The following is a 15,141-nucleotide window of genomic DNA, read 5'->3' as shown; positions in this document are numbered from 1 at the left end:
TCACCATCATCACCATCATCACCATCATCATCATCATCATCACCACCACCATCACCATCATCACAATCACCACCATCACCATCATCACAATCACCACCATCACCATCATCATCATCATCACCATCATCACCACCACCATCATCATCATCACGATTATCACTACCACCATCTTCTTCACCATCACTCCTCCTCCTCCTCAAGGCCTCCCCAACTCCTTGCCAAGGATGAAGGAAAGAAGAAGGAAGAAAACCATCCCACACCTCCACGCTCTACATCTCAGCTCATGACCTGCCCTACATCACCTCTGTGTGCCTCAACTCCCTCCCCGACCCCGTGCACACGCACAGTCTACTCCACTGGGCCAGTCTCTGAGTTCCCTGGATTTGACCTCAGCCATCTCTAAATCCTAATCTGATGCTAGCCTACTCCGCAGGCATACTCACCTGTTTGCAAGCTCAGATGAGCATGGGCATCAGGAGCCATATTCTAATTTGATATTCCCTATTTCGGGCAGAGGACTGTTAGGTGCTCAGTAAACGCCAGCAGAAGGGGTGGAGGGTGGGGAAAGGGAGGGGGGAACAGAAGAGACGGGGTGGAGGGAGGGGGAAAATGGGGGAAGGAAGGACATGGAAGGGGGAGAGGGAAGGAGGGATAGCTGAAGAATAGATCAAACTTTCCCTCTTGGCTGAGAGTCCCAGACTCCCTGGAAAATGAAAGCTTTCCAAGCCACACACAGCTTAAGGGCCTCTGCCAAACCCTATGGTTCTGAGAAGTTCCCTTCCTCAGAAAGGACAAAATGTCTGCCCTTTGTAATAAAAGGAAACCAAAAGAAAACACCTCACCTTGCCCTTCCTGTTTACCAGACTGGCAGTTTCCCTCTGTTCCTCTGTAAACTGATGTGCATCAGAGCAAGGCCGCTTGAACTCTACTCCAAAGACTCCCGGCTTCCGGGTCCACATCACAACAAGGCGTGGGTCCCAGAGAAGGCCTTGGACGCCCACAGAATTCTGATGGTTGCAGGGAGCTTGAGACGGCATGTACCTGGCCCGCTCAGCTGTGCTCCAGCCCAAGGAGCAGAGGTTCAGACCCCCGCCCCCACACCTGCTTGGGGTGAACCCCTCCCTTGGTGGGAGTGGGCCATCAGATGGCCCTATGCCCCACATTGTCACTGGGACATGTGGAAGGTTCTAGCTGGCTCCTCCCAGCCTCTATTTGGCGCACAGTCAAGGCTTCTGCCCTGGGATCTACAAGGAGCTCTCAGGGACCAATGCTGGGAGCCCCTGGCTCCAGCTGATGTGTACAGAATATCCTAGAACAGCAAGAGCCCCCTAGGTGGATGAGACGGACATGAACCTGACAGGTATACCCCCAGGCCAGCATCTCTGAAGCGAGGACAGTGCTGCTTGGTGTCTCTTTGGGAGTTAAGACGTCATGGGCCTGGCCGGGGGGATTGTCAGCCTTCACTTCTCAGGGTTGGGTGTGGGGTGCCCAGCCCCGCTCCTGTGATTTCAAGCCGCCATGATGTCAGGGTGTCCCAGGGGTCCTGCAACTCAGCCTGGTGCCTCCGGGCATCACCTTTCATCAGAGGAGCCTGTGTAGGGCAGGTCCCAGTAGAGACCAGGGCTTGGAGGCTGAGGGTAGGGCAGCCCACAGAGCCTCCCCTTCACTGGAGCCTGTCCTGGGTCTCGAGAGGCCACATTGTGCAGCTCTGAGCCTCAGTCAGGGCCTGGGGGCTCACAGCACAGACTAGTGTGGGGACAGGCTGGGGTTCTACTTCTGGAAAGGACTCAGCTCCAAAACTTCTTCGCTTGTGTGGGAGAGTGAGCTCATTGCTTGCGTTCCAACCCACCTCCCCACTCCCGCCTCTGCCAAGCTGCCCCTCTCCTGGAGGGGTCCTAGTGCACCGGCTGCCTCCAGCCTCACTGGTCTCAAAATGGGAAGTCACCTGCCTGGCCTACCTCATCTCAGCCACATCTCCTGGCAGCCCCTCTGAGTGCACACACACGTGTACGCACTCTCTCCCTGCACCCCACACCCCGGAGGTCCCCACGAGCCCCCTTCAGCCACGGCTGCCGCTGCCCTCAGGGGACAGCGGACACAAGGCTGAGGCTCACCTTCATCTGAGACATGCCCTCAGTGACCCGGGATAATCCAGGGAGACTCGTAGGGACTCCGTGTCCACATCTGTGAAACCGGAGCTTACAGCCGGCCAGGAAGCCTTCTCATGAGGATCAAATGAGAGAAAGAATGGTTCACAGTGTGTTTATTGAGCACTTGCTACAGACCATGAGCTTCATTGAATACATCTCCCTAAAGAGATTCACTCCACATCCCCACGAGGTCAGGTAAACTGAGGCACAGGGAGGCTGAGGGACATGCCCAGAGGGTGGCAAAGTATGTCAACAAAGCCCAGGCCTTGGACCCCCAAGGTTTTCTGCCTCCACCTCAATGTGATAAGTTTGGGCACAGGAGCAGACCAGGCAGGGCAGAGGTGGACAGGAGAAGCTCCGGCCACCCGGGCCAGCTGTCTGAGCCCACCACCACCCCAAACGCTGAACCCTGCAGCCCATGGGCCACTCTGGGCCAGCAGCAGAGCTGAGCGTGTTAAAGAGAGGCTGGCCCCGGGAGGCAGAGACACCCACAGCCGGGACCCAGGGGTCGCGTTGCTGACACATTCCAGATGAAGACTGTGCCCCATCGCCCCCTTCCCTAGCTCCCACGAGGAGTCACCTGTATGTTGGGGACCTGCCGCTCTCCCACCCAGCTTCCCAAAAGAGACCTGTGAATTATTGCTCCCCCACAATGCTGCAGGCCTCCCCTTGGGCCCGGCCGGGCAGGGGAGGGGTGGGCAGAGCAGGACCGGGCTGAGATGGATGGGCTGGCCCGGGGAGGGTGGACAGGGGCCAGGAAGAGCAGGACCCGCCTGGGCTGGGCTGGCTGTGGTCCCCGGAAGGAGTGGGTTGCCCAAGGGCATGGGGAGTTACACTAGAGTGCAGGTGCCCCTGACCTGCTGTGTGACCCGGGCAGTCACCCACCCTCTCTTTGCCTTGGCCTCTGCCCCAGGAGGTCATGTAGGCGCCTGTCAGGAGGGTCTTCTGGGCATTTCCCTGTGTCATCCCTAAGCAAACCTGCCAAATAGAAGGCAGGACTGCGGCGCGGGGGCGGGGGGGGGTGTTAGGTAACACCCCAGCGTGTCCCTCGTGCACCTCAGAAGGACACAGCCAGGGCTGGAACCAGATCTGCCCGGCACCCGGGAAGTGGCTTCAGCGGCTGGTCCTGCTGGCAGCTGGGGCTGCAGGCTCCGGAGGGTGCAGGCGGAGCAGCTGTGCAGCTCGGATGCTGCTCCCCTCCACAACCCCTGGGAGCGGAGGGCCCCTGCAGTGACCCCCTGACCCTGCCCAGCCACCGGCCACGCACCCTGCTGCGCAGCCCCTGAAACGCCTGCCTGTGGCCCCATCCCCGGCCACCAGGCCGACACTCAGGAGCTGCAGCCCCCCCCCCCCCCCGCCAAGAAGAGCCCTGGCTAGGTGCACCGGGGTCCGTGGCACCAGGAGAGCCTTCTGCAGGCTGCCACAGCCCGGGTGACAGGCGCTGGAGCTGAGGAGCCTCAGGAGGACCAGCCTGGAGCGGGGAGCAAGCCGACGCCCACATGCCCTGCTGCACGGTGAGTGCCGCCCGGGGAGGGGGCTCCCCTGGGCCCGCGGGGAAGGGGCTCCCGGCAGGCGGGGGTGGTGGGCGCTGTGGATGCTAGACTTGGGGATCTGGAGCCGTGCGGGGAGGGGGCCAGGGAGCGGCAGGTGTTCTGCTGACTTCTTCCAAGTTCCTGGGGGCTGGCTCGCCCGGCCAGGCTGGTACGAGCTCTGCCCGCGGCCCCCCGCAGCGCCCAGCGGGCAGGGACCTGCGTGGGCAGCGGGGCCGGGCGGCCGTGGGATGCTGCATTGCGCCCACAGCCCCGGCGCTCGCTGGGGCCAGCGCCATCTCCAGGGCGTCTCGGCTGGCCGGCCCCCTCCCCAAGCGGGGAAGCCGGCGGGACGGGAACTTGGCGACTTGTCAGCAGACACGCGCCCCCTTCACGGTCACTTGTGAAGCAGAGCGCACTCCCTTCCTCAGCCCGCGACTTTCCTCTTCTTTTGCTCTCACCAAATTCTTTTTAAAAAACCAGACTTGAAAAGGGCATTGGGCAGAATGGAGGACGAGGCTGAGGGGTGCTCAGGGTGGTGGAGGGAGTTCCTCTGGACCTGGGAGCACTTCGTGGGGTCTGCAGCCCCAGCTCCCCTGGTCCCTGAGGCCGGCAGGGGCAGGGCGTTTGTAAAGAGCTGAGCTCCGGAGACACAGTGCTGGGCCCAGACACCCCTCGCCCTGGAGGAAGCCTGGCCTCGGGCCCGAGATCTTCGGGAGAGCTGCCCCTCAGCCTGGGGTCCAGCCCCCCTCCCCCCGGGCATCCTGGAGGGACAGTGTCACCTGAAGGATCCTGTGTGGGGCAGTCGTGGGGCACTTGCCGGTGCTCAGAAGGAGCAGGTGCAGGTGCAAACCCAGCTCCCTCCCGGCTCCATCTTTGGGTGAGCCCCTCACTTTTCCGAATTCTGGCCCCGGATATATCACCAGCGGCCCGGGACGGTCGGTCGGAGCCAGCCTTCCACTGCGCTCTGTTCTGCGTTACATAACGGGAGGTGGCCACAGCCCGGGGCACGCGGTTGCAGAACCTGGGAGAGGAGAGCACCATTAGTGCTCACAGGGGCGGCAGTGGCCAGCTGAGGCCCTCGGTGGACCCTTGGGGAGAGGCTTCGGGCTGGAGCTCTGGGTTCCCCGGTGAAGAGCTAGTTAGACTGGGCTGGGCCGGCACTGGGGCCCGGTGGGGACTGAGCCCCAGTTTGGCTTATTCCCTGCTGTGTGTCCTTAGCAGGTGCCCACCCCTCTCTCTCTGCCTTGCTTTCCCAGTCTGCAAAATGGGGGACAGTGGTAGTAATCATTGTGCCCAGCTGGCCGTCCTTGTGAGAATTGAACGAGCCCCTGTGTGGGGGGTGAGGGATGGCTGGCATGTCCTGACACAATGCTTCACGTGTGCTGGCTGTTGTTACTGGGTATCTAACTCAACAATCATTAGCTGTGATGTGTGTCTTCTACTCATCTTTGCGGGCAAATGAATTTATGTCTCAGGCAGTTATGGGGCAAGACAGGCTTATAGGGGCGAGATACAGTGCCCCCAAGGCCAGGGGCTTAAAGCCCCTGTGCTCAGTGAAATGCCCCCTAAATGCAGGGCTACACAGAAGCCTCTCTGTAGGTACACGGTGTCTCTCTGAGCTCTGCCCCCAGGGCGGCTGACCACGGGGCCATGCTCTGCAGCGGCCAGCCCGGGTCTGAGCCTCTGATCCCAGCAGGTAAGATCCCTCCACCACCAGAGGCCAGCAGGGGAGCCACCCAGACTTTCCCATAGGAGCTTCCCGGCCTCCGCAGCAAGGGGACGTCAGGTCCGCTCAGCATCCCCGTCCCCTGAAGGAGCCCCAGGCTGGGTGGTCTCCGGTCACCCTCCCAGGCGACGCTGTGCGCAGGTCCCAGGGCTGGACCCCACCTGCAGCCCCTCAGGGGACGCGGCTCCCAGTTCCTCGACATTCCCACTGCCTCTGGCTGCTCCTGGCCCTGGCCGCCTGCGTGGAGGAGGTGAGGAGAGGAATACTAAGTAGCAACCTCACATCCTCAAGTTCTGCCCCCGCAGCCAGGGAAGGAGGAGAGCGGCCCAGGATGCAGGGCACTGTGCGCACAGCCTGGCTGAGGCAGAGGCTGCAGGCGCTGGTCCTGTGCCCCTCCCCAGATGCCAGCCCCTCCCTGCCTCTTCTCCTGCACAGAACCCACCCGTGGTGATGGGCGGGCTGGGGGGCCTGGGAACTGACAGGAGCCAGAGAAGGAGGTGAAGGTACTAGATACTGGGTGTGGGGGCGTTGTGAGCGATGAAAGGGGGCTGGACAGCCCCAGGCTAAGCCTCCTGGCTGGGCTCCTGCCTCCATTCCCAAGGAGCCCCCGTCAACCTCCGGGTCCCACACAGGCCCTGCTGCCCAGACCTCCCCCCACCCCCTCACCGCCTCCTGCCTCCCCCCTGCCCCCAGGGCGGGCTCTGGCAGGGCTGCCTCCTCTTCTCCCTCCCCCGGGCGAGGCTGGGGCAGACAAGGACGCCCAGACCCTGCCAGCCAGAGGAGCCCGCTTGCTGTCCAGCACCAGGGCGACCCGGGATGTGTCCCAGGGACCTTCTGGGCCTTGGTTCCCAGCTGACGAACTTCACATCTCAGCGGGCTGACTGAGTCAGAAGCCAGCATCTTCCAGATGGCCGTCCTTGGCTGCCCCATCCAACCTTGTCACAAACATTCCCGTCTTCCAGACCCCTGCCCTCTCCGGAGCCCTGGGTCCCCGGCTCTCCCTCTCCCGTCCCTCGGGCTGCCCTGGCTCCTTCCCCAGGCCCGGCTGGGCCCCAAGGACTGGCTCTGCAGGAGGGTGGCTCACAGGCTGGGGAAGGAGCCCCCTACCTCACAAGAGAACCACCTGAGAGACCGGCCCTTTCCTTCAGTCAGGCTTGCTCGGCGCGTTAACAGCAAGGGCGCGCCAGACCCCACGTGGGACCCGCATCCCTTCTCTGACCAGCAGCTCCTCTGTCTGTCCAGCCATGAATATTTTTACCAAACATTTATGGGCCCTGTTCCCATGTAAGGTCCTTTGGGGCCAGGAGACGCAGGCAAGAGCTACACGAGGAGCCCCAGGGGAAAGACTCAGGGCAGATGGGTAACGAATCAGTGGGGTTTGCGGTCTCCACCGCCCCAGCCCGGCCCAGGGCCAGCAGGCTACAGGGTGCTGTCATGATCACAGTTCCTGAGTGCACTGTCCCCCGGGGCCCCTCCTTCAATCCCCACAACCACCTGTGAGTAAGGGCTTCAATGACCCCATTTTACAGGTGGGGAAACTGAGGCATGAGACTATTTGTATTAGCTAGTGCTGTGTAACCAATTGCCTCAAACTTAGCAGCTTAAAGTGACTCCCAGCTACTATTTCCTGAGGGCTGATCGTCCTGGCAGACCTGCTGGGTCCTGCGCTCGGAGGCTCACAGACAGAAATCAGGGTGCCGGCCCACGGCTCTCCTTCTGCAGGCTCGGGGGAAGAATCTGTTTCCACACTCCTCTGGGTGGTTGGCCAAATTCAATTCCTTGCAGCTGTAGGACTGAGGTCCCGTTTCCTTGCTGGCTGCCCGCGGGTCCACCTGAGGCCCCCTGCCACGTGACCCCTCCATCTCTAAGCCAGCCACAGACGGCCTCACATGCTCGGGAGCCCTGCTCCTCAGTCTCCGACCCCAACCCCCAGACCCAGCTGTAAGGCCCACCCAGAAAATTTCCCTCATAAACCCAAAGTCAACCAGTCAGGGACCTCAATCCGCAAAGACCCCTGCTGCAAGTCACGTGACGCCATCATGGGAGCCATGTCTCTCCTACTCGCGTGCTCCCACGGCGAAGGCGGGGTCATCGGGTCCTGGAACTCTGCCAGCCCCAGAGGTTCAGTCACTTTCAAGGTCAAACCTGTGGTCACCAACGGAGGAGGCCGGGCTCCAGGGAACCAGCCCACCAGGGAGGGAGTGCCAAGCCCAGGCGAACAGGCACCAGGAGGCACATGCGTGTGGGAACCCCGGGGTCCACGTCAGAGCACGCCTGGAGAGCCGAGGAGGAGGCCAGGTGTGAGGGGAGCAAACACCCTGGCTGCAGAAGGGGGGCACACAGGGCCTTTGGGCTCACACCCGCCTCCAGACCCAGCATGTGGCTGTCCAGACAGGGGGCCAGCCGAAGATCCTGGGAGGTGCCGGGCAGAACTGAGGGGGCAGAGACCCCTGCTTCCTAGGCCCAATCTGCAGCGGTTCTTGGCGAGGCCAGGCCATCGAGAAGAGGCCCGGCTGCCTCTGCTGCTGCTGAAGTTTGGGAGGAAGGGGGTGGGGGTGGGGGGCTGCTGGGAGAGGGTCTCCACATTGACATGACTTTGGGAGAGCTGCTGTCCTTCCATCTGTGGGTTTCTTGTCTGTCCGCTCAAACGGCCACCCAGGAGGTAGGGCCTCTCTGCTTTGCTCCCCACGGGGCTCGGGGCTTGCAAGGTGCGCACAGCGCTTGGTCCAGGGCCGCGTGGTAATGACACTGGGACTGACCAACTTTGAGGCCACCACCTGCCAGTCTACCTGCAGAGCAGACTGTGCTCCCAGGGCTCCTCCGGAGAGAGGCAGGCCAGCAGACGGGGCCAGGCCCACGCAGGCCAGCCTTGTCCTGGGCCCGAGCTCCAACAGCCCCCGTACCCTGGGCAGTGGAGGCCACAGCTGCAGGGCTGGCAGCCTCCTGCCAAGAGGCGGGGGTGGGGGGCAGCTGCCCCCCTCGCTGTCCTGACCCCTGTAGGCTGTGATAGCCACAGGCCTCCACCAGCCGTCCTTGTCAGGTGTGTGAAGGAGAAGGCAGGTGGCGCGGGCCTCCTGGCACAGATGGAGCCTGTCAGCTGCCTTAAATTACAGCTCGCCCCCCCCCAGCCCGCAAGGCTGTCTCCTCCCTCTCTCCTTGTGCAGCCTCTCACTCATTTCCCTCTGCCCCGCCGGGGTTCTCGGCAACATCCAGAGGGTGTGGGACTCGCGGGTGGACGCGGGCAGGGATTGCTATGGCCTTGGCAACAGCAAGGAGGCCTTTCCAGGTGCCAGGCCCCGGGCTCAGGGCTTCCTGCAAATGCCGTCGCTGAACACTGGTTGGACCACCTTGGAACGCCCCCCTCCACCCCGAGCCGCGAAACACCCGAGGGGGTCTGGAGAACAGCATGGGCACCGTCCCAGCTGGAGGGGCTCCCGGTCAAGCCGGAAAACCAACAAAGTCAGGAGAGCTGGACGGGTGGGAGCAGGGGTGGGGTGGGGGGTGCAAACAGGTGTGAGCAGGGGGCCAAGAGCTCAGGAAGCTACCAGAGGAGGTGGGGAGGACCTGGGGCCCGAGGCCAGGCGGGATCCCTGAGCTGCTGAGCCCCCTGCCCAGCCCCTCTCCTCTCTGGCACCTGAGACGTTTCCTCCTTTCTCCAAGACGTGATCACAACCTGGCATCAGGGCTCTTCCCACACCTGCCTGTCACCTGTCCCCCACTCGTAAGCCCCCCCGAGAGCCTTGCCAGAGCCCCGGGATGCCTCTGTCTTCCACCTGTACAGAGGTTGTGTATCCGCGTCCTGAGGCGGCTGTAACCAAGCACCACGGATGGGGGGCTACCCGTCGGGCCTTCAGTCCCTTCCAGACCCGGGGGCTGCAAGCCTGAGATCTGGTGTCCGCAGGGCTGCTTCCTCCTCGGGGCTGAGCGGGAGTCTGGTCCAGCCGTCTCTCCTGGCTCCTGGTGTCCCAGGCCGGCCGCTTGCCGCAGGGGAGCTGAGCCAGCAGGAGATGCTCACCTCCCTCGCCAGGCCCCTCTGCCAGCCCCAGCCCCACACGCCCACGGGGAGACGTCCCGCCGGTTGTGGCCCGTTTGAGAAGTCCCTGGGTGGCCCTGGCCTGCCGCTGCCGGGCAGGGGCAGGTTCCAAGCTGGCCTGTTCTTGCCGGTGTGAGGAGGCTTTTCCTCCTCACTTGTCTCTGGAGCAGCTTCCCTTCTTCCCAGCAGAAGTCGCTGTGGGGTAAGTTTTGCTAACCCGGTCCCCGGAGGTTCCCTTGGGACCGCGCAGGGAAGAGGTGGGCGAGGGAGGAGCAGGTGGGAGGAGGTGCAGGTGGGCGGGGCTGAGAGCCGCGGGAGCTCGGCGGGAGCCAGAGGCTACCATGCTCACCAGGCCCGTGCCCGGCCGCCAGGGAGCCCAGGGGGCAACTCTGAGCTGATGCACCAGTGAGGACCGTTGTGCCGGACCAGGGCCATTGTCAACACCGCTACCCACCCATCCTGACCACTGAGACGCGCGGAGCATTAATGGAGCGCCTACTGCATGCCAGGCACAGGGCCCTGCTGTTCATGAGCATTCCCTCATTGAACGCTCCTAAAAGCCTGGCCAAGGAGACGGTGTTCGAACTTCCCTTTTACGGGACGGGGAGGCTGGGGCTCAGCACTATAACCGGATGAGCTGTCTGCTGGAACGAAGCCTCAGAGAGAGCGGATGATTCCTCCGCATCTTTCTCCACCCCCTCGCTCACAGCTATTCTCCGAGGGAAGAGATGCTTATCATACATCTCCGTTGGATCAAGATGATTGAGGTTTTGCCCCCCGGGGAGAATACAGAGCTTCTTAGTGAAGGACTCCAGATAAGCTACTGGCAATCACTCACACGCTTAGTGTGAATGAGCAGGTAGCATGAGGAGCTGTTAGGACCAGGTCCGCAGAGCCCTGGGTATCCAGGAGCCATCAAGCATATACAGAGAACCTCATACCGGATTTCAGGGGAGCTCCCTCAGTACGGGGGTGCACCCCGCAAGAGAGCCCCAGAAGGCAGCAAAAGGCCGGCCGGCCCTTCAGAAAGAGGAGCGTCCACCCTCAACGCTGCCCACCATGGGACCAGGGGCTACCTGGCAGGGATGCCGAGATGAGCCCCTGGTTCTGCCTGAGCGTTCCCTACGCTCCGGTCCCATCAAGGGCGCCTGGTCAGCCTGGAGGCAGGGGAGGCGGCTGAGGGGTTGGGGAGGTGAGGAGGGTGCAGCAGAGAGACCAGAGCCCTACAGACACGTGGAGCCCACCGGGCCGGCCAAGAAGGCCGTCTCCATCCCCAGAGGTCCTGCGGGAGGGTCCCCTTTCTGCCACTCCTCTCTCTAGGCGGGAAAGGGGTGGCCTAACCTGGGTGCGGGAGGGGAGGGGTAACCGTTCCAGGACTGCCCCCCATCTCCCCTCAGCCTCCTGTTTGTCAGGAGGGACCTGACTGAGGCTCCCTAAAGCCCTACCCTGGCCAGGAGGCCAGCAAGTGCCAGAAAGAACACACGGGCCAGTGGGAAAGAGTAGGGCTGTCTGCAGGCCTGGGGCGCTTCCCGGCCAGTCGTCCAGCCCGATCCCCGGCCACACCCCTCATCTGGGGGGCTCCGTTCCAGCCGCGCCCCGAGTGTGTGTCCCCAGGGCTGGGGGCTCCTGCTCGCTGTGTGCAGGGCCGACAGCAGACGCCACCATCCTCCCCAGAGGCCAGCTCTCAGACACACCAGCCTCCCCCCTCCTCTCTGGGTACCAAGGGGGCCCTGGTGACTTTCTGGGGTAACAGAGCCCTGGTGGGTGCCCCCTACTCCTCCCTTGCACCCCCCCACCCTGAACCCAGCGCTGAAATCCCAGCAGCCCACAGGGGTGGGGGGAGACGACCACTCGCAGTGCTTTGCTCCAAGTGACCTATTTCTAAAATAGAGAGGCGTTTGTGCATGCGTTGGGGAGGGGGGGGGGATCATGTGCCCGCACCCACCAGGCCTCCCGCTTCTGTAAAAGGAAGTAGCCAAGTCCAGCCAGGCTGTCCCTCCCTCCCCGTTCCTTTCCATTCTGCGCTCCTCCAGGGGTGGGGAGGACCTTCATGCCCCAGAACCTGGGGGTCTGGCCTTCAGTGCCCTGGGCCCTGGCTCAGCAAAAGAGCCGCGCTGTGCTGTTTGTGGTCCACCTGCTGTGTGTGGGGTTGGGGGCTGCCCCAAGGACCCAACTCATCTGCCTGGCTGTACATCCACATTACCTGGGGCACTTGCACAACTCCTGAGGCCTGGGCCCGCCCTGCCTGCCACCAGTTACAAGCACTCCCTGGGGGGGCCCTTGGGGGGGTCTGGGTCAGGCTTGTAGGCTGTCAGGGAGGGGCTTTATGGGAGGAGGTAGGGACTCCAGAGCTCAGGAGACCAATGACCTGACTTGGAAAACAGGTTGGAAATGAGGAGGAGGGGGCTGAGCGACCACAGGGGGGCCGTCTGGGGAGCCACCCACAGAGAGCCGACTCAGCCACCAAACCTCCCTGACCAGGACCAAAGGAGAGTACAACATCCCAGGACCAAGGACATCGGAATCCCCTCTGACTCGCCTGCTGGACATGGAGCCCTGCTGAGCGCCCCCACCAGGTCCTCTCGAGAACCTGACAGATGGGGGTGCTGCCCCCCTGGGGCTCACGGCCAAGGGACTCGGGGGAGGCGAATGAGCCAGGGCATGCCTGGGAGGGCTTCCAGGAGGAAGTGAGGCCGGAGCCCAGAGCTGCAGTGGAAGCCGTGCAGGCTGGGAACAGCGCGTCCCAGTGGAGGGAGGATGCCAGGCGCACGCCAGGCTGAAGGACGTGCCTTTCCGTCACTTTATTGTTTTCCCTTAATATTCTTGGCCCACGTGCAGTCAAGTCCTGGCGTCAGCTCCCACATTCACACCCCTTGGCTTCATTGAGAAGCTGTGGGTTCCCAAACAGCTCTCAGCTCTCCAGGCCTGCTCCCTTCCTCGCTGGGAGCCACCCCTCTGCACCTTCCGCTTCCAGCACAGATGTCCTCAGGAGCCCCCGTTCCTAGGTTGAGTGAGGGTAAGAATCACCTGCTAGCCAAAAATACCCACCCCGTGGCCCCTCCAGGAATGAGTGGGTCTCGCCCAGGACCCTGGAATCTGCATTAGGTGCTCTATGCTGATGAGCCCCCAGATCCTGGTAGCAAAGGCCGCCTCTCTATGGGCGCATCTGGGGCCCGACCAGCCCTGCGGACGAAGCCAGGCCAGTAAGCGGACACACCTCTGCTCCACCAGCCCTCTGCCCACGCGTGGGTATTTAGCCAGGACCTGCTGCTATGTGGGTGTGCACAGACCACCCCCCCACCGCCCCCACAGCTGAGCATGGACACGCGGTAGGGCCCAGGGCTTCCGGACGCTTCTCCCGGGGGTCAGACGCTCGCCTTCATGCGAAGGCTCATGACAGCAATGACCCAACAAATAAAAACGGTGATAGTCTGGTTGCAGCAGGAACGCAGACCCCAAACCGGTCCCGTTCTGTCCCTCCTACAGCCGACGCTCGAATGCAGCAGACGAGCTACTTCTCTGTGTGACTTGCCTGCACTCTTAGGAAATCGCATTCCACTGTGCCTTTTTTTTAGACCTGATGCTCCTATTTACGTTGACATCAACTACACCACGTAAATTCCTAAACCTGAACTCTTTGAAATCCATGGTTCCATTTCAAGCCAAGTTTATTTTCATTAATAAAAATCTTCAGAAAAAAGTCTTCAGTGAAGAAAGTCCCCCTTGGACACACCTTCATCGTAAAATCCTGGAGCTGGAAGGATGCGCGGTCACGTCCCATCTTCCCACCCCAGAAGGCAACGTCGCCTGCGCGGGAGGCTGACACTGCTGGCTCGCCCACACAGACTCAGGAGTCAGCAGTCGAACTCTTACCCACTGAGCTGGCTGCAGCCTCTGAATCCTTCTAGAGAATGCACTGGGCCCTGGTTCTGCCCCTGGGGTCGCTCACAACAGAGCAGCACTTTCAAGCATTCCACTTCCCCACACACAGCCCACCCCTAGGGCTCTCTTCTAGGTCCACTCCTATTTATCTGTGTCTTTCTTTGTGCCCACTGTTGATCTCAAGAGCTCAGGTGGGCTTAAGCAGGTTACAATACATCGGTATCATCACCTCCTATGATACACGCACTATACCTCTGTTAATGTGACCTGAGAGAGAGAGAGAGAGAGAGAGAGAGAGTGTGTGTGTGTGTGTGTGTGTGATCTGTATCACGTGCCCCAGTAACAAATTAATGAGATTCTCCTTCAGATAATATTTGGATTTATTAAGGGCCCTGGGTAAGTCCTAGCCTGAGGGTCAGTGTCTGGGGAATTTGGGAGCTCACAGCCACCGGCACCCAGGCTTCTCAGCTCACCTGTTCCCATCACAATGTTCATACTTACCTGTGCACATGCAGGGTCAGCCACCCCCACACCTAGGAAAGGCACCCCTCAGACATATAAGGAATCAAATCCTTCCTTTGTCATTGGGGCTGTGAGACCTCAGGCAAGTCACTGAACTTCTCTGAGCTTCAAGTCCTCATCCATAAGCTAGCAAATGGGTGCCACGGTGACAGCCCCCAGCTGGTGGGCACACCAGTAGCTCTCCATAAGTAGCCTCTCCCTCCTGTCTCCCGGGCTGTGTCATTCCCATAGACTTGACCACTCATCAATTCTCAGTAGCTGTGGGGTCCCAGGGATGACCCAGCTGTAAGCAGAAGGCAGGTGTCCCCTCCACTGTTGTTGGAAACGGGGAGACTAGAGAGAGAGAAACCCCAGGCAGATTAGGTGCATATCGTGGGCCATGGGACAGCACCTCCAAGAGCTGAGTTGATTGAGGGTTTCCAAGCTTTGAAATCATGTCTTCCTGGGCCAGGGTTAGTGAGCATTTTAATTGGATTTCCAAGCCCACCCATCCCCAACCAAGATGAATGGCACCGCCTGGTCCCCCAGCACTTGTCCACTGACATGACAGAGAATCACTTACCTACTGGCACTACAAGCCACAGATCAGACTCAGAGATAGCAAAGCAAGCCACAGCAGGTGCACGGGGCATCCGTGGAAGCCCCTCCTCCCCGTCAGACTCAGCTGCAAGGTGGCCTGTTGTGGGGCCAGCCAGGCTAGGGGGCTCCTCCCCAGTGCTCTGAAAGGACCTTGCCAAGGACCAGCCTGCTGGACGTCCCTGCCCATCCTGAGACCTGAGCACGGAGGTGCATTGCTCTGGGTGACCCTTCACTTCCCGGGGACACCCTGCTGGCTCCCCTCCAGGCTCCCCTGCACGGGGTGTTATGCACGTACTAGCCAGGGGTCTCTAGAGAAACAGAATCAGTAGGGTGTTGAGAGGTTTATACAAGAGGAGACTTGTCGCAGGAATTGGCTCACGCAGTTGTGGAGGCCGAGAAATCCCCTGATCTGCCGTCTGCAAGCTGGGAAGCCAGTGGTGTGATTCAGTCTGAGTCTAAAGGCCTGAGAACTACGGGGTCACAGGTGTAAGTCCCAGAGTCCGGAAGCCCAAGAACCAGGAGCTCCAACCACGGAGGGCAAGGGAAGATGGATGCCTCAGCTCCAGAAGAAAGAAAGAATTCGCCTTCTTTCACCCCTTTGTCCCATTTGGGCTCCCGATGGACTGGGTGATGCCCACCCTACTAGTGAGGGCTGGTCCTTTACTCGGTCTGCTGAATCCAAAGCTGGTCTCTCAGAAACACCCTCCCAGACACACC

Source organism: Callorhinus ursinus, unplaced genomic scaffold, assembly GCF_003265705.2.
Source record: "Callorhinus ursinus isolate GAN/ISIS: 27379988/994484 unplaced genomic scaffold, GSC_fseal_2.0 scaffold51, whole genome shotgun sequence".
NCBI lineage: Eukaryota > Metazoa > Chordata > Mammalia > Carnivora > Otariidae > Callorhinus > Callorhinus ursinus.
This window is presented reverse-complemented; position numbering follows the sequence as displayed.